At 37.1% G+C, this 19182-nt stretch overlaps 1 protein-coding gene across 2 annotated transcripts in view; it reads right to left on the minus strand.

Annotated features, from left to right (window-relative positions):
- The window catches only part of ccdc120a (coiled-coil domain containing 120a), a 51829-nt gene that overhangs the window by 15081 nt on the left and 17566 nt on the right, over positions 1 to 19182 (minus strand). Inside the window, exon 1 of one of the 2 annotated variants that reach the window (XM_077224332.1) lies at positions 16010 to 16338. The exons of the other annotated variant lie outside the window; for it this stretch is intronic. The gene's annotated coding sequence lies outside the window, so the exon portion shown is untranslated. Of the gene's footprint in view, positions 1 to 16009; positions 16339 to 19182 lie in introns of those variants that run through there. 2 annotated transcript variants of the gene reach the window in all.

Here is a 19182-nt window from a genome sequence, read left to right on the forward strand (position 1 = left end):
AGATATGAGATGTTTTTAGAGCTTTCACTGCATTGCTGTTATTAACTAAAACTACTATTAAAAATCATTTTCATTCATTGAAATAAATAGCAGTGTTATTTTAGAATTATTTATATCTTATAGTATTTGTTGTTTTGAATAAATTTGTATTTATTTATAATAAATAAATAAATATTTATTTATATTTTGTTTATAAAATAAATGATACATTTTAGACAAATGTATAAACTTAAAAACTTACAGGAAAATTAGAAACGCTCTCTTGGCAACTTAAAATAAAATAAGTTTAACTAAAACTAAAACTAAAATGTATATTAAATTAAATCTAAATAGAAATAATAAAATGACAAAAGCACATAACAAAATTATTTTAAAAAAATTATATATATATATATATATACACATTTATCATAAATAAATAAAAGCTAATTCAACATTATAATATTATAAAATTAGGTCAATTTGAGATTTTATTTTTAGTTTATTTGCACTTTCAAGATGGTTTAGTTGGCCCAAGTCAAATTCACATGGAATTGCCTGTGGGAACTCCAGACAGGAAGTGGACTGTGGTGTGCAGGAAGTGGCTCATGAAGCAGGAAACCAGTGCGGGAAACAGAAATGGGAGGCTCAGACTGACCTATAAAAACAATACGGGCAGAAATCCTCACGCACAAAAACACTCTCACAGGGCACGAGTTATTTCCTAGGATCAGCCGTAAACAAGGAACACAATGAGGAGAAAGGTCGAAAACTGCATCTCACGCTGTTTCCTGCCTGCAACCTAAATAAATGTTAAAAAAAACAAATGTTTTCAGCTTTAAAGCCCAGTGGTGATCTATTCTTCACAATGCAGTTTTTCAAGCACAACCATCAGGAAGTAGTTATTATCTCGGGCTGCATGAGATGGGCGGCTCTCTCTAGACGGCCCGGAGCGGCTCTGTCATTGAGAGCGCATGAATGATGGGTGTCTCTGAAAAATGTAAAAGGTTATAATTATAAAGAAGGATCAATAGAGTCATATGCGTAAATAACTTGGAGAAAATGGTCGCAGATGAGTGAAGCACACATCGTAATAAAAAAAAAACAATAGAACAGTGCAGGTATTGTGTGTTGTCATGACCTAATCGTGCCCGTCACACACACTCGAGGGTCAAGGGAGGACAAATAAAAGCGAGTGGGCCGATAAACGTAACACAAATATGTGCATGTTGCTAGAGCAAACACAACGTCTTTGCCTGTCTCGGTTTGCCTAGTGTTGGGTTTCAGCTAATGGAGTCACGCTGTTGTCAGTTTGAGCTTGATGAGATCCCTGATCCTGCTGGTGCCCTGCATTGAGGAGATGTTGAAGAACTACTCCAGTCTTCCAGCAACGTTTGCCAATTCTGAAGCTTTCACTGTAGCGTTCACCTAATTCGCCAAATGTTTTGATGAAACCTTTTCACAATATTCTTCCATTCCAAGTTATTTCTCATAACAGCAGCATATGTTGATCTCATTCCCCTATTGAAAGAGGCCATATTTTTAAAGTCTTAATTTTGATTTTGGGGTCTGCTAAAAAATAGGTTTGAATGTTCAAAAACACATCATTTTTCCCATACTCTCCATTGTTGCAGCACCTCACTTCCCAGTCTGTCAGTAACAATCTGTTTAGTTCCTGTCTCTATGAAGTCCCTCCTTCCGAAAAACACAATCTACTCTGATTGGTCGGCTAGACCAGTGTGTTGTGATTGGTCCACCGCTTTGAGCGTATTTCAGAAATGCCACGCCATTTACGGCATAAGTTTCAACACACTTCTAACGTAACGGGAATTATTGAGAGGGAATTATTTAACTGAGGAATATTGTGACGTGTTCGTTCCCAGAAGAAACTCAATCGACTATAATCGAGGTGTTTCAGGGAGTTCAGAAACAGTGTGCACTGATATAGAGAATAACTCGCTTTGAGTGACTTTGTAACTTTGCAAACCTTTTTCATGCTATTTCAAAAATGTCACGCTACTTACGCCATAAGTTTTAACACACTTCTAACGCAACTCAAGTAGGCCTCGATCCTTTTATTTTGTGTATGCCTTGAGCGGGAATTATTTAACTGAGGAATATTGTGACGTGTTCGTTCCCGGAAGAAAACTCAATCGACTACAGTCTGTGTGCACTGATATTGAGAATAACTCGCTTTGGAGTGACTTTGTACTTTGTAACTTTGCAAACCTTTTTCATGTTCAAACCGCAATATTCTTTAGTAGTGTTTACTGAAGAAAAAAAAGTGTTAAGGCCACCCTACCAACCCACCAACCACCCTAACACCGTATCAACCTGCCAGAACACCCTTGAATCTGACAACCAAACACAACTCATCAGGTTAAGAACTTCTGCACAGCCAAGCACTACTCACATTGTCTTTGTAAAATATAAAAATCTAGGATAAATTCAGATTTTGCAAACCAGCATGAATTTAGGGACTATAAATATGCACTAGACAAGCTGTGCATGTGTTTGTGTGTAAGTGAGAGAAAGGGAGAGAGAGAGAGATTCACCAAATGTCATGACAAATGTTCTGCGGTCCTCACAAGGTCTGCCAGCATTCCACTCTCTCATGTCGGAGCCTGTATTATCACTTCTGTTCAGATGTTCATGAAAGCACAATCTGTCAATTTTTTTGCCTTCCCGCATTCATTCCTCTAACCATCTCTCGTATTTTCTCCGTAAACATGTTGCCTAATCCTTAACATGTAAAGGGACCATATTGTACTGGCATTTCATAGCATTTTTCCCCAAATTGATATCTCTTTTATATAGATATATTGTTATTTTTCTATTTTATATATATATATATATATATATATATATATATATATATATATATATATATTCTGTACACACACACACACACACACATAGAAACTACCAGTCAAAAAAAGTGTAGAACACATTTATTTAAAAAATTATTTATTTACTTATTTTGCAAATTATTTCTGTGATATACATGTGTGTCTATACAATGAAAAAAGAAAATACACTCTCTTTGAGTTTTTGGCTTTACGTATAAGTCGTATTAGACATAATACGAAACAAATCTTCTGGTCCTTAGCAGGTCTTAAAATTAGGTAAATACAACCTCAGATGAGCAACAACACGATACATATTACACTGTGTCATTATTTATTAAACAAAAATAAAGACAAAATGGAGACGCAATGGGTGACAAACTGAGAACACCCTATGATTTAATTGCTTGTAGAACCACCTTTAGCAATCGTTTTCTATATGACTATATCAGTCTCTCACAGCATTGTGGAGGAATTTTGGCCTGCTCCTTTTTACAATGTTGCTTTAGTTCATCGAGGTTTGAGGACATTTGTTTATGCACAGCTGTCTTAAGGTCCCGCCACAGCATTCCAGTCGGGTTGAGATCTGGACTTTAATTGGGCCAGTCCAACCTTGATTCTTTTCTTTTTCAGCCATTCTGGTGTAGATTTGCTGGTGTTCTTGGGATCATCGTCCTGTTGCATGACTCAATTTCGGACGAGCTTTAGCTGTCGGACGGATTGCCTCACATTTGACTCTAGAATACTTTGGTATACAGAGGAGTTCATGGTGGACTCAGTGACTGCAAGATGCCTTGGTCCTGTGGCTGCAAAACACGCCCAAAACATCACCCCTCCATCAGTGTGATGGACAGTGTTATGAGGTGTTTGCTGTGCACATCTGACCTTGGGGTGAATTTGCTGGGACGTCCACTCCTGGGAAGATTGGGAAGAACGGTCTTGAATGTTTTCCACTTGTAAATAATCGTCCCTACTGCAGAATAACTTCAGATTGTTTGGAAATGGCCTTAACTTTACCAGATTGATGGCAGCAACAATTGCTTCTCTAAGATCATTGCTAATATTTTCCCTCCTTGGCATTGTGAATCATCTAAATGATTAGCAGCACCTGACTGCTACTTAATAAAAAAAAATAAAAAAAAGGGTGTACTAAGTTTGTCACACATGGCTTCTCAATTTTGGCCTAGTTTTTGTTAAATAAATAATGACACACTGTAGTATGTCGTGTGTTGTTGTTCATCTGTGGTTGTTTTTACCTACCTTTAAGACCTGCTAAGGACCAGATGATTTTTTTATGTCCAGATACGTGAAATATATATATATATATATATATATTATATTATATATTAGTCATGTGAAAAAGAAAGTACACCCTCTTTAAATTATATATAATTATATATATATATATATATATATATATATATATATATATATATATATATATATATATATATATAACATTTAACATGTTAAACTGCCCCTCTTTTTTCCATTTTCTCTGATCCTTACAATCATGACCTTGATGTTTCACATAATATCAACAATTTCAAACAGAAACAGAATGGAAATTTTTTCTCCGGACTGCAGAATTGTCTCCTCTGGGAATACGGTCTATACTGAATCTTTCCTTCTTGCAGAAAGCGCTGAAGTTGGGGATCAGCAGGTTTTTTAGCTCCCTGGACTCTCCGCGACCTCTCTGATCTCAATGGTATCTGACAGACGTGTTCTCTACTGTTCCGTGCATCTGCTAATTAATCCCACACTAACGAGGAAGTGTGGACACCGCTGCGTTTCCACATCACCAGACTGCACCGAAACCATCTTGCTTTCTTTACTGCAAAACTAAATGCGGAGTCACACTATATGGGTCACTCAAAAGACAACTAAACTCAGTCAAAACAGGTTTTTCTAAACCAGAAAATCATAGAGTCTTGAGGATTGGCTCTTTTGGGCCAGTGAGCAACTACCCAGCAACCATTCAGAAAGCCCTAGCAACATGCTAAAAAAGACTCCAAACACCCTAGCAACCCCTGGCTACAAACTACAACACCCTAACATGGTGGAAGTGAGATTTGCATGGACAAACATCACTCAAATTTTCTGTATAAAATCATTTATATTTATCTACATCTTAAAATGATACACATACTGTCATACTGTCTCACAAGAAAGTGAGAGCACCAAAATCTGTCAGTTCTAACTTTCGCCTGAAGTCATCCTGATTCAGATAATGGTGTTAAACAGATGCATGTGTGGCATTGCTTTTCCATATGAAGGTCAATGGAGACCAAATGGCATCAGGTGAAATATCTGCATGTCCTGACACATGTAAATTAAGAGTAAAGGTCTAAATGGTGTCTATTGCTCATCAAGACATAAATAGCTTTGACCAAAATAAAAACAAAACAACAATAAACAAAACAGAAAGGAACATGTGAAGACTAACACATTCCTTGAAGTTTGGAGGTTTCCACCGCAGACAGCATTTTCCCAAGATCCAAAATTATCAACATTTCTCTTCTGAGTAAGACAGAGTTGGTTTGGTAAACCAAGTATGTTATTTTGTTCAAGCAACATGCAACTTAATGCTGAAGTTTGTCGTTTTTACATCTCTAGTGGCACCAAATGGAACTGCAAAAATAATTATTGTTTTAAATATATATAACTGATTATAATTTCAAAAGATATATATTTAATATACTTATACTTAGTAATATGAAGTCAAAAATGTATTTAAAAAAAATATTTTAATTATCATCAGTTATTATGTATTAACATCCAAAAAAATTGCACACATCAGCTATCTGCTTATAGCGGTACAAAACCAATCAAATTCCAGTTAGCTCTCTACTGATTTGATCTGCTGTACAAATCATCACTGCAAAAACTCAGAATCATGTTTTCTCTTTGGTTTTATGTTCCAGGACATGTGGTATGTATGCAGTAAACTGTTGCCACTCTGGCCTGACCGCATGTTTCTGTTTAATTGCCAGCAAGTCTCTCAGAGACCAAATTCACAGCGCAAGTGACTACATTTTGTCTTGAGAGCCAGGGCGTTTCCTCCATAATGAACATGAAAGTGCAGTGAAAAGAAAGAAAACCAACTTCCGAATCCCATGAGGCTTGTGGTCATTTGTCTCTGTTTTACTCAAGCATGAATCAGGTCTTGGCCTTTATGTGCAGGTCAGGTGATGCCAGTGAACCTTCCGGTCATGCTGAACTTTTGGCCCAGTTTATAAAGGAAACACGCGCCGTTCAACGTTTTCTGCAATGGTTACATCACGCAGCATGTGGCTACATCTGCTGAGCTTCCTGGTCATGTACAACTCAACCAGTCAGAGGGGTCTCCCAGGGGTCTCGAAAGGAAACAGTTGGTTCACACCTTGATGCTCTTTGCTTCCCACCACACCAGCACCTTGATGAGATCCCATATCCTTCTTTTACTCACTACTCTGAAAAATCTGTTGTGCATCCACCCCCGTACGTCTCCTCTCAGCAGGCTGAGCAAAGGCCACATTTCCTCTGACTGGCAGCAACAACAGCTCCGGCTGAGTGGAGTCAGGACGGCTGCAGACAGCAGATGGACTCAACATATGGACCAGCACCCCCCATTTCACAATCTCCATCAGAACCTAAAGCAAAGATCACGCACTACAAAACAGGAATGTTGGTGGAGTTATATAATATTTAGAGACATTTCATGGGTCAATTCTTCTGCAGCCGGGCACTGCAATAGTCCTCTTGGATGGCGATTTCATAATGAAGCTTATACAAAGTGTCGTTCAAACATTTTGTGTTAGTACCCTTTTTTTTGTACAGACATTTATAATGTTACAAAAGATTTCTATGTCAAGTAAATGTACGTTGAGTGGGACTGAGGCGCCAGAACTGCAGCTGATAGAATGTGCGCTGTATGATACTACCATATTTTAGTTTCCATTCTTATTGTGTTTCCACAACATTGTTAGTGAGTAAATCTACTGAAATTGCCACCATAACAGTGGGGTGTGATGTGTTAGACTTAGGGCTACCACATTTTTAAATTACTATTAGAATTATTTTAAGTTAATAAAATACGCAGACCTACACCCAAAAAAAAATAGTTGAGGATAAATTCTTTAAAATTGGGCAATTCCAGCGTTATGGACGTGACATTTGCAGTCAAAACCTGAAATTTAAATTATCAGAAAATGCTTTTAATACTGAATCTGTTTATATATCCATACCCCCTTAATGAAGTCTACACATGCGTTTTATATTTAATATGAGCGAAATACACGTGTGACGTGACACAACAAATGTTTAACTTTTAGGTGGCAAAATATTTTTTAATAATTCTACGAATTAGGCTACACTGCGCAAAAGAAAAGTAGGCTAATAACCGGATGAAGAAGAGTCGGCCTCCACAGAACATAAAACATTATTTTTTATATTCGCATTTGTGAGGAAAAAAACAATGTTACGGACGTGACAGTTCTCCGTTACGGACATGACCGCTCTGAAAGCGACTTCAGAAAGCACAAAGCCTTTCTTTTAAGTAAATTTCGTTTTTTATTAATTGTATCTTAATTTTAATTAATGTTTCTTCAACCAATTGCCTGGATTTAATAAATAAGAAGTAAATATAGTAGAAAATAGATCATCGTGACACGGATTCGCCGGCGCGTGAACTGGACTCTCGTCTCATAAATGAACCGAAACTCAGCGTATAATGTACTTGCCTCACAGACTTGAGAAATATATAGAAAGCTTGATGTCTACTTTTAAACAGAAGGTTTAAAAACGAAAAACAGACTGCTCTCTGCTTATGTAATCCGTATGAAATCTGAATTTCTCTCTGGCTGTGAAGATCGCGAGTCAGCATCGTTAACTTCATCTTGAAGCCGACACACTGACACAGAAAAATCTTGTTTATTAATAAACAATTAAAATCTCTCCTTGCTATATTTGACATATTCATAATCATTACTTTTGCCGGTTCTTTGTGGCAGCTTTAAGATACTTTATTGGGAGCGCCACCCTCGCGTCACCACTGCATCAGCACCGAAAATCAAAAAATCTGAAATCTAAATCTAAAATAAAAAATTATGATACGAAACGAATTATAGGTTTGGTCTATTGTTACAGCCTTAGTAAGATGAGAAAGCAGGATTTTAGTGGTTTGTCATGGTTGTAAAAAAACAATGGCTATCTGAACATCTTTGCCAAGCGCAAAGATGTCCTGCCTTTTTCCAGGGGAGGGTCATGCCTTTTTTCACAATCATTTTGGAGGGTCATAGAAAAATTTATTACTGGCGAAGTGAGGGTCAAGTCTTTTTCGACTACAGATTTCAAAGCTCCTACGGTGGCCCCTTAAATAAATAACGAACAGTCCCTTACTCCAGTCTATATCAAATGTCGACTACAATTCAGATTTTCCGTCACAACGTTTTCTCCATATTTATGATTCTTTGCAGCCTTTAGCCGCTGCCTACGAAGCACTGTATCCTTCACTAGAAACCGAAAATAAAATAAAAAGCTACTTAAATGCCTAAATTGAGCTATGGCCTAATCCTGGCATAATCTAAACCCTGTCTGTGAATCCAGGCCTTTGAATTCTTGCACATGGAAACAATATAAAAGTTTGCTTAAGAAGTATTTCCTGCTAAAGCAAGGCAGTATTTGACACTGGTAAGTGTATCCATAGCAGACTGGTGGGAGTGGCCTTGGGCGTCAACCTGCCCAGTGCATTATGGGGTCAATTTGGCAAAAGGGAATACAGCAGCCTTTTTTCAAGTAGCACCGATTTCAAAACATTTTCACCTTTCTACTGAATAGGCAGCCATGTTTTAATGAAAGCCCTTTACGAGATGTGCACAGCTGCACACAAATAAATGTTAAAACAGAACACAATGCTTTCCAGATGATGCACGCTCCTCTGCATGTTTATCAACATAAACAGAAATGATAAGTGAAGCAAGTTGGACATGCAGAAATGGTGTGAGGGTGCCCAAATTTAGTGTGAAGAAAGCCAAAGCCCTCAGTGTGCTGGCACAATCAGGACATGCTCAAGGGTCATGTTTGGTCATGATGCTGCTTTCATCATCATACTGCCGGATCAGCAAAGTCTAAACATGCAACAATGTAATCCTTTCCATTAGCACAGTTAGCAAATGTCCTCACAGTCCACCCAGACCATCAATGCAAACTAAGCAACAAGTGATAACAACTATGAGCTCATTAATTTATGACCATCCACATTTGCAATACTGTTCAAAAGTTTGGGGTCAGTATGATTTTTTTTAAAGAAATTAATTTTATTCAGCAAGGATGCATTATATTGATCAAAAGTGACAATAAAGATACTAATAATGTTACAAAAAAAACAGTTTCAGATGAATGCCATTCTTTATATTAATCAAAGACTGCTATTTCTCATAACATGAGAAACGTTTCTTGAGCAGCAAATCAACATATTAGAATGATTTCTGAAGAATCGTGTGACAATGAAAACTGGAGTAATGATGCTGAAAATTCAGCTTTGCATCACTGGAATATCTTACTAATTGATTTAAAATGTATTCAAATAGAAAACAGTTATTTTAAACTGTAATAAAATTTCACCATCTTGCTGGTGAGCATAAGAGGTTATGAAGGTTTAACCTCTAGGTTAAAAAAACATAAAAAAATCTTATTGACCACAAACTTTTGCAGAAGTCTTAAAGGTACAATTGCAAGCCTGTTTTTAATGTTTTAATAGCCATAAAGAGGGTGATTAAGGGTCAAAAATAACTAAATTATGATAGTTTTGAGGGAAATAAATCTTTCTAAATCATTCTAAAATGCTAAAAAAGTCAATTATGACCATTTTAAAATAATTCATAATCAGGGAAAGAATAATAGTGTGTGTGCCATTAGCTAACTCAATAATTTTACATTTAGCAAACATCTATTAACTGTGATTCATGCTGGTTGCCTCAAGAAAAGAAAAAAAACATGGCACACAGGCATCCTGGCTTCACTTTTAATCCACACGTGCTTGTAAAAACAACAAACAACAAGTGCACCATCACAATTACATCCCCCACAACCTAATCATGGTCCTATTGTTAGGGCACGGGCGATAAGTGACGCTTTAATCTCACATCCAAAGACCTCTATGCACATAAAACTCTTTCAAGTCAGATGATGGGTAGGAAATGCAGTCCCATGGGGAACAGACCGCAACAACTACCTGTACATCTGGAAGACACATGTTGCACAAACATTCGTCTAGGGCATCTACAACATCCATCTACTGCTGGGCGGCACGTTACAGCGAACCACACCGGAGGCATTGACAGCAAAAGCCCTGCCTCTGAAATCTGGTCCACATTGATCCAGAGCCAAAGCATTGTATTAAATAAGCCTTCTAGATAACAACACAAGGAAGACGCCTTCAGAGACGCGATTCTGGCAGCGGTAGAACACAAAAGGCACATAAAGACCACACAGGGATTGAGAAATCCATCCAAACCATCAATAGTCCAGAATGCAGGAGCTGCTCTGAATCTGAACACTGTGTGTGCGGTAACATTTTTTTATGGGCTCCTGATGCTTGAAGAATTTACAGCTTTCTTTGATGTCTTTGAACTCAGTGGTGAAAATTTTAGCAATGAATCAATAGAACAAAGTCCATTAAAAATGATGACAAATACTTCAGCAACAAATAGGACACAGGAAAAACAGCAAAAATGTTTTTTTCAAAATTGTTAAATAGAAATAAAGTCAAAATAAATAAAAAAAAAGTACAATTTTTCAAAGAATGTAATTGACTACACAAAACTTGCTGTCACAAGGTGTTGTTGTCGCTAAGGTATTCTAAACAGGGTAATAATTCATTATTAAAGGGGTCATGAATTGCATTATTTTATAATGTTAACTGGGGTGCACTTATAATGTTAGTATGATTTTTACATCAAAAATTGGCATCATTTAGAAATAAAAGGTATTTTTCCTACCCTGATTTTATCCCTCTGATTTGACCGCTCTGTTTGAAGGGGCGTGTCTGTGTGAGACTTCAGTGTAAACGCCCTCTGATGTGATTGGCTGACATCTTTGGATATGAAATAGCTAGTATTACATGTGGAACTCTCTTGAAAACTTTTAGCACGTTTTTACTATCACAGCTCTCAAGGTGAACGAATCGTGAAAAGTGTTGATTATAACATTATATTTAAATCTATAGCATTATATTTAGATTGTGGCATGAATGGTTGCAGTGATGAGCTTTGTAGCGGATCACAGATCACATGTTGAGCGCATGAATGCAGTGACCTTGTCATTGCAACTCGATCTCGCCACTCAAACAAATGCTTTCATCATAACTAACAGTGCAAACACAATGAAAATAAGAGATTCGTTAATTATAACGGGAGTTTCAGCGAGAGTCCAGATAAACTGGCGCTGTTTGACTGACAGCTCCAGCGATTGTAAAGGGACCGTTCTTTGAACGATTTCTATATGTAATTTAAATCCTACAAAGAGAAACAATGTGAAGTTGACCGTTTAATCACTGGTTTGATTTACTGACAAAAGTAAATTAAAAAAACGTAACAATAATAATAAAAACTATAATAATACCAAGTACACTGGTTCTAAAACGTTTAAAGTGTGTTGCTATGTAGTTGCTAGGGTGTTTCTGGTGGTTGTAGTTGGTTACTGGTCCATTGGATCATGCCTCTACGATAGCTCCAGTCCCACATTCAGTGTAAGTATATTAGTCTGAAGGCTAAGAAAAAAGTAATAGTTACAACAATGTGGGCCATCATTCATGTTTCTAAAGCCGAGTGCACACTGTGCGATTTATTATCATCCTTTACGATTGTTGCTTGTCATACTGTACATGATCAGCGCTGTAGGCCATGTCACACTGTAACATTTCAGTTGTCATTAATGTCAGACTGTACGACAGTCAAGACACGTTAAAAACAGACACAGACACGCAAGAAAACTCGTGCGGAGCTTTACATAATCAATCAATGACACGCGCGGTGACAGTGTTTCCATTACACGCGGGACTGAAACGGTGGCTACAAAGAAATCTCTAACGTTAATTTTGATCACGGTTTGTCTTGAAAAACGAAAACAATTTGACGGTCGTCGTAGGAGAAGTCACACTGCAGGACTGCGAGTCAAATCTTCAGACACATGTCACTGTGTCGGTGAACATGTCAAACTAACGTTCAAAGAGTTCAGATTTTAGCCTAGGATCAGAGGATTCTTTTAGGATTGCTAAATTTGTCTCAGGCGGTCAAAATCGCACAGTGTGCACCCGGCTTAACAACAAATGGATGAGTTGGGGTTCGTGTTTTAACAAACCCCTAACCCTAAGTATGAGGACTAGTAAGTGGCAAGTATCATTTGCCAAGGCTTATTGAAATATTTATTGAAATAAAACGTTTATTTAAAAGAAAATTAACGAGAAGTGCAGATGTATCCAGAAGGAGAGAAATGAAAGAGCATTGAAAACACGAGATAATTATGAGCGGATTAGACCTCAAAGAGAAACACATGGGCTTTAAAGAGACTGGGCTCATTCAAGCAGCTGGAATCATACGGATGCAAATTGGAAACTCATTTGAATATACAAAGCCAATGGGAAGGATTTTGTATACGCGTGTGTGTGTGTGTTGGTGATCTCATTCCTTTTCAGATCAATGTTCCACTCTGACAACTTATAAATGGTTTACACTCATTTCCTCCACTATAAGTTTCTGAAGTTATGAAAAGATTTAAGATTTTGATGGTGAGTCAACGAGTCGGTTAATTGTGCACTCTTGAGATCATTCTGGGTTGGGCTGGACTGCAGGCGTCAGCTCTTTTGTGCGCTGTACATGCGCCTTACTGCTAAAAGCCACTCCACCCGCCAAACACAAAACTACAGAGAAATCACTATTTAATTGAGGTCTTGAACGGGTGCAAAGGTGGAAACCACCCTGTCCAGAAGTGCTGCTGAACAGTGATTTTTTTTTCCAATGTTAAAATTGGAAGAGACAGCTATTAGTACCCCATTTGTAAGATGATTTAGTTCAAGGGAAGGATTTTCTGTTTGTCCAACTATGGCGGATGAGTAGAGTGAAAACAGTCATTAAGAAATTGCACACTTCACCTTTAAAGTGCTCATAATTGGAAGTAACTGCATGACCTATTGATAATCGAGACAAGCAAACTTGAGTCAAAAAAGTAGAAAAGTAGCCCATTATCATAAATGTTAACAATTTATTCACAAGTACAGCATTTCTCTGTCACGCGCTGGCATTCCATGTTGCAAAGTCATATGTGTACATATACATAATGAGTGAGCAAATATGCAAAAGTAGGTGTTTTTGGGAATGCCCTACATGATATCACAATGAGATCACATTAAACAGTTTGTTTCGTGGTGTTGAGCCATCTGACTTGCACAAAATGAACACAAACAATTCTTATTCAAAATGAACTTAAAAGCATTTAGAAACTGGAACTTAAAAAAGTTAAGGAACCATTAATGTAAATAACACATAGGGTGCAAACTCTAAAACAAACTAGCATCATTAACAACAGCACAAGAACTCAACAACTGGACAGAACAGCCTCCAACTCACATAACTGCTTTCAGCATCCAGTGCGGGCGGAACCACAACATGAACATGAGAGCATGTCATTAAACCAGTCAGTTGTGCCACACATGGTCACTGGACTCACGCCCATCAGCAATGTCATTCATGTTTGTCACATTTGCTGGCGATCCTGTGAGCAGCTGATTATGGGAGATATGGAGCCAGAGTCCAACCCTGTTGTCTTGGAATCCTGATACTGAACCCATAAACACAGCAGAGGCGATTCTGATGGCAAGATGAGTTTAACATGATGGTGGCATTACTGAGCATTAATAACAACTACATACAACTAAGTCTTGGGTCCAGTCTTCGGACCTCAGTTAATACATCTGAGATGATTTGTCAGATGTCAGATCTTCTAATCGTATCTGATCTATGGATAATTTGGTTCTTCAAACGAATTTGCAGATTTGTTTAAAATATCTGGATTAAATTGTCTGAGATTACTGAGCGTTCTTGTGTTCATTGGAAAGGGCAGATACCGATACTGGAAACCATGATCAGTAATGCAGCCATTGGCTAGCGGCAAGACAGCAATGTAATGACATCTTATCAAAAAATATCATATTTTATTCAGATCCATAACTGTAAGTATAGAAATAGTTACCGTGATCCTTGCCTTATAGACACTACTAATAAAAATGTTTTAAATAAAAGTAATCCAGCAATAATTTGGTCATGGTCAATATGGGTTTGTAGGTTATGGGGTCATTGTCAGATTAATCATAGTAAGTATTTCATTTTCAGCAAATTCCTCTTTTTGGACACAAAATTATAAATACATCACATATTCAGCAGAACAACATTTGCTTAAAATGAGGATGTGAGCAGAAAGTTAAATAAAGTGACAGCACAGTGAAGCAAGGTCATGTTGTACATATATTCATTAACCTGATTGATTATAAAGACTTAATGCATTAAATCAAGGTTTTGTTTGGTCTTGTTTTTAATGAACTGACTATTCCTGGACTCAAGACGTTATCAGTGTGTGTGTGTGTGTGTGTGTGTGTGTGTGTGTGTGTGTGTGTGTGTGTGTGTGTGTGTGTGTGTGTGTGTGTGTACAGATTTATATTAAATTGTGGGGACCAACAAGGATAGTAAAACCTGAGATCACCTACTTTGGGTATAAAAGCTTAATCATACAGAATGAGTTTTTTTGAAAATGTAAAAATGCAGAAAGTGTTGTGTGATGGGTAGATTCAGGGGTCGGGTTAGTATAAGGGGACAGAATGTACAGTTTGGACAGTATAAAAAACATTACGTCTATGGAGAGTCCCCACAAAGATAGCGAACCAGACTGTCTGTGTGTGTGTGTGTGTGTGTGTGTGTGTGTGTGTGTGTGTGTGTGTGTGTGTGTGTGTGTGTGTGTGTGTGTGTGTGTGTGTGTGTGTGTGTGTGTGTGTGTGTCACAGACGGGGGCTGGTTACCTAGAAACTCTCCAAACACTTCAATAATCTCCTTCAGCACAAAGCAACAACAGACTTCTCCAAGTGACACTCCAGGCAAGTCAACTCAGACTTCACTGGCAGAAGGTTTTTTGGGTTTCTTCGCCTGGAGTGATGGCTTACAGACAGACAGTTTCATTGAGCTAGAATACTTGTCAGCTAAAACTCAAATTATTAAACATTAACATTATATGATTGCAATGACAACTGCTCTGTGCAAAAAATCAATATTCTTGCACACAAAAAAGCCCATTGATAAGATTACGTCAGCTGATCAATATTCACAAAAGATTTGACAGTATAAAGTCTAACAGCTCTGTCTTTTTTAAGATAAATCTTCAATGAGGTTCACTGCAAACCGAACCATACAAAGATTTTGTGTGTGAAAATCACCACCCTGAAAACGGTGAGCAAATTCTCGCGTGCAACCACTCAAAATAGCAAGTGTGAAGTCCAAGTCCCATAAGGTCTTGTTAGTGCTGCCGGCCAACAGTCCAACTAGTCCAACAGACACAACACATTGGGGCCGACACCTGATAAATTAAATAATAATCCTGTCATCACATCCTCTTCCCTGAAGGGCTGGATTTTCAGCATTCTAATGCTGTTGTACAGATGTATCCGGAGCTCAAGCCCATGCAAACAGAGGACTGTCATTAAACATTGTAACATATGAATCATCTCTTTATATAATGCCTGGTAAAAAGTATTTTTTTAAGAAAGAAGAAATCACAGCAATCACTTCAACTGCAAAATACAACAATACAATGATTAGGCATTAGAAAATACAATTATTAGGCATTACCAAATACAATTATTAGGCATTACACTCCTCTTATAGGCTGTTTAACTATACCCTTTAATTATACATCAATGAAAACAAAGATCACAACAAGCTGTTATTATGACAGAAGTCAAAATGTCATGATATTATATTGCTATCTAGCTCCCTTACAAAAAACCTACTGCATGATACTTTGATTTATCTACCATAGTACTAACATGTTATACATATATATATATATATAGCCTATGGTAATTCGCTTGGTGTCATGAATTTGAGAATATTCTAATACATTCATTCAGGCTTGTTATAGATATGTTATATTCAAAATCTTACCTGTGACATTAAAGATTAAGTCCTGGTCTGCCTTTCAGCATGAGTTTAAAGGGAAGTGAGTCTGGTAACAGTGTATCATGCAGCAGTTGTCTGACTGTAGTAAGTTATCCTTATCAGAGCAGGTAAAGCAACCGGCAACTGGTTTGCTCAATTTCGAGGAGCAACACGCCAAAAAAAGCAGCTGTCAGTAATGAAATCATTCACTGACCAAGTTAAAACAGAAAAGTTGCGTGTGAATGATAAGCTATTAGTCCAATGCTGAGCCATTCAGTGTAAATGACTTTTCGGTGCAGATTTTGCTCTGAACTCAGCGCACTCCAGCGGACCGAGCCAAACGCACGCGCACGGGTAAGTGTTAAAGGCTCGGTTTATGAATATTAATTACGTAATCTGACGTACACCGGATAGGCCGAACTGATTGGGTGAAAGGGAGCCGTTGGTAGGAGGGCTCTAGTCTTCGGGGCGAAATAGCGAATCCTACCTGTGCATTGCCTGTAATTGTGAATATTTAATGATATTACGTAACAGGAGCTAACAGGAAAGTTACCAAGCAACAACAGAAAAATAAAATTAATATTTATGAGGTAAGCCTTCACCATAGTAAATTCACGTGAGGAGATTTCAACTCTCCATTTCTCGTCTCTTAATGACAGCATCGACTTAAAGGTGTTTAGCTTGAATTAAATTACATTACGTTAAAATAATTAACTTGTTGGGGGGGGGGGGGGGTGGTTTGCATATTGCTGTTATTAACATGTATAATAATAAAAATTATTCATTTATTTATTAAAAATAATTAATAAATTATTATATCTTTATACATATCTGTAACTACCTTTTCAATTCAATTCAATTCCTCTAACAGCTGTTGTGCTTTCCATTGAAGGTGTGTTTAAATTACTCATGACTCTTGGGGTTTCAAAGATGTCTAAAAGAAAGTAGAACAGCAGCAGCCCCATGGTAATCTCTGAGGGGCAAACTGAGACTATGTTTCGGCTACCTTCAGTTTCCCTGAGGGACAGAGCGGTGTCTTCATTTGCAAACCAATTGGCTTCAAGACAGGATATCTATTCACATGTAAAGGATGTCATCGATCAACATGAAACAACAGTTTGATCCTTCCAATTGCCCAGGGCTCATATTACACTGAAAATGCGACAAAAAAGTAAATAATACATAATCATGTTATATGTTGAAGAAAAATAAACATTTTTAGAGCAACACTTGATTTAAGGAAACTTGATTTGATAATGTGACAATGTATGCATAGCACTCTTTTCCTTTTGTAGCCTGTAAGCTATAATATTTTATAATAAATAAATGTATAGTATTGTATAATGAATAGTTCTCATATAGAAATGCATTGACTAGCACCATTTGTTAAAAAGGACTTTGTTACATTAAGAAAACAGAAACGGATTGCTTTTAACTGTGATTTTTAAGTAAAAGACAAATGCCCAGCATTGCCAAATTAAAGAATGAGAAATAATTAAATATAATAATTCATATCAAATAAATGCATTTTAGTCATCTGAGGAGACCCTTATATCGGTGATCCATAGTTAACATTCCATAAAAGGATTTTGTGAGCAAGTTTTCTGCCTTTAATCCACTACTTAGACGTTTTGATCTTATCCAGTAACTTTATTATACTTGACTTAGTCCGCCCCTATAATTAGACATGAAGCGAGGCAGGATTAAAGATGACTTGGGTTCTAATGGTCAGTTTGGTTAGCGAGAGCAGCTCTTCTGCTGTACTCGTCATCTGGGATTTACATCAGTGCTGCAGTTTAATTTGAGCGTGAGGATTTCAATGAAGGGAAGTTCAGCTGGGGATCAGAACAAAGTGCTTCTCCTGCCCTTCCTGGAATTCTCCGCAAGAACATTCTCACAACGCGTCCCGGTGAAGGAGAGAGAGTTAGAAACCCTGCTGGGACCAGACCCCTCTGCCTCTTCATCAATCACTCCACAGGACAGAACAACCGTCTTCTCCTAATGAGACTGACAATACCACACCGCTGTCTGCAGTGTCATGGCTCCTGGCTTGCTCTTATCCAATTAACCATTACAGAAAGCTCAAATCAACATGTCAATTTACAGTCTGAACTGATCAAACTAATGTGAAACTAATGCAACATGCACACTCTTATAGTCAAAAGAAAAAAAAATTGTGCATGTCTGTAATTGGGGGGGGGGGGGGCTATATGCTAGTTTACTCCTAAAAAGTCAACAACAACAAAATGTGTATGCATTTTAAATGGACAGAATGTTACTAAACCTTCAAATAAAAATAAAAAGGACAAGCATTTTGATATTTCCGGCCCAACTTCTTAGAAAACTGCATTTTGCATGCTTTTTACTATAATGAAAGTCAGTAAGCCAAGACCATGTTCGCAATTGTGCTGCATTCAGTCACAAAAATAAATGTTTTATATATTTACGATAGGAAATTTACAAAATATCTTCATGGAACATTATCTTTACTTAATATCCTAATGATTTTTGGCATAAAAGGAAAATCGATAATTTTGACCCATACAATGTATTTTTGGCTATTGCCACATACCCGTGCTACTTGTGACTGGTTTTGTGATCCAGGGTCACATATAGGCTACTATAGAGTAAATCTCAACTGCTTGATTTTGTTTTATCATCACAACATGTAAACTATATTACTGCACAGGTCTATTTATAAAGTTGGATATACAGTATATTCAACTTTATCCCGGTACATGCAGTATACTCACATAAAGCAATATATATACCATATAGAAAATCTCAACTACTTCATTATTTATAGCATCACAAAAGGTAAACTATATTATTGCCCAGTAACTCTTTATGTAAAGTTGGATATACAGCATACTCGTGTATATATATATATATATATATATATATATATATATATATATATATATACAGCAAATCTCAACTGCTTAATTGTTTGTCACAAAATGTAAACTTTATTATCGCCCAACTCTTATCAGCCTAATACGACTATAGGAAAGAAGAGATTAAGATATTATAAACACCAACATCATGATTTTGTGTAAAACTGCTTTGAAGCGTATATTGTGAAAAGTGCTATACAAATAAAAAATCTGGCACAGTCAAAATGAGCTGTGGTGATCAGGACAGCCAAAGGAAGATGTTTGCCATCTGTTTAACAAATC

This window comes from Siphateles boraxobius, unplaced genomic scaffold, assembly GCF_051911475.1.
Source record: "Siphateles boraxobius isolate OS27281-9 unplaced genomic scaffold, OSU_SipBor_1 9, whole genome shotgun sequence".
Taxonomy (NCBI): domain Eukaryota; kingdom Metazoa; phylum Chordata; class Actinopteri; order Cypriniformes; family Leuciscidae; genus Siphateles; species Siphateles boraxobius.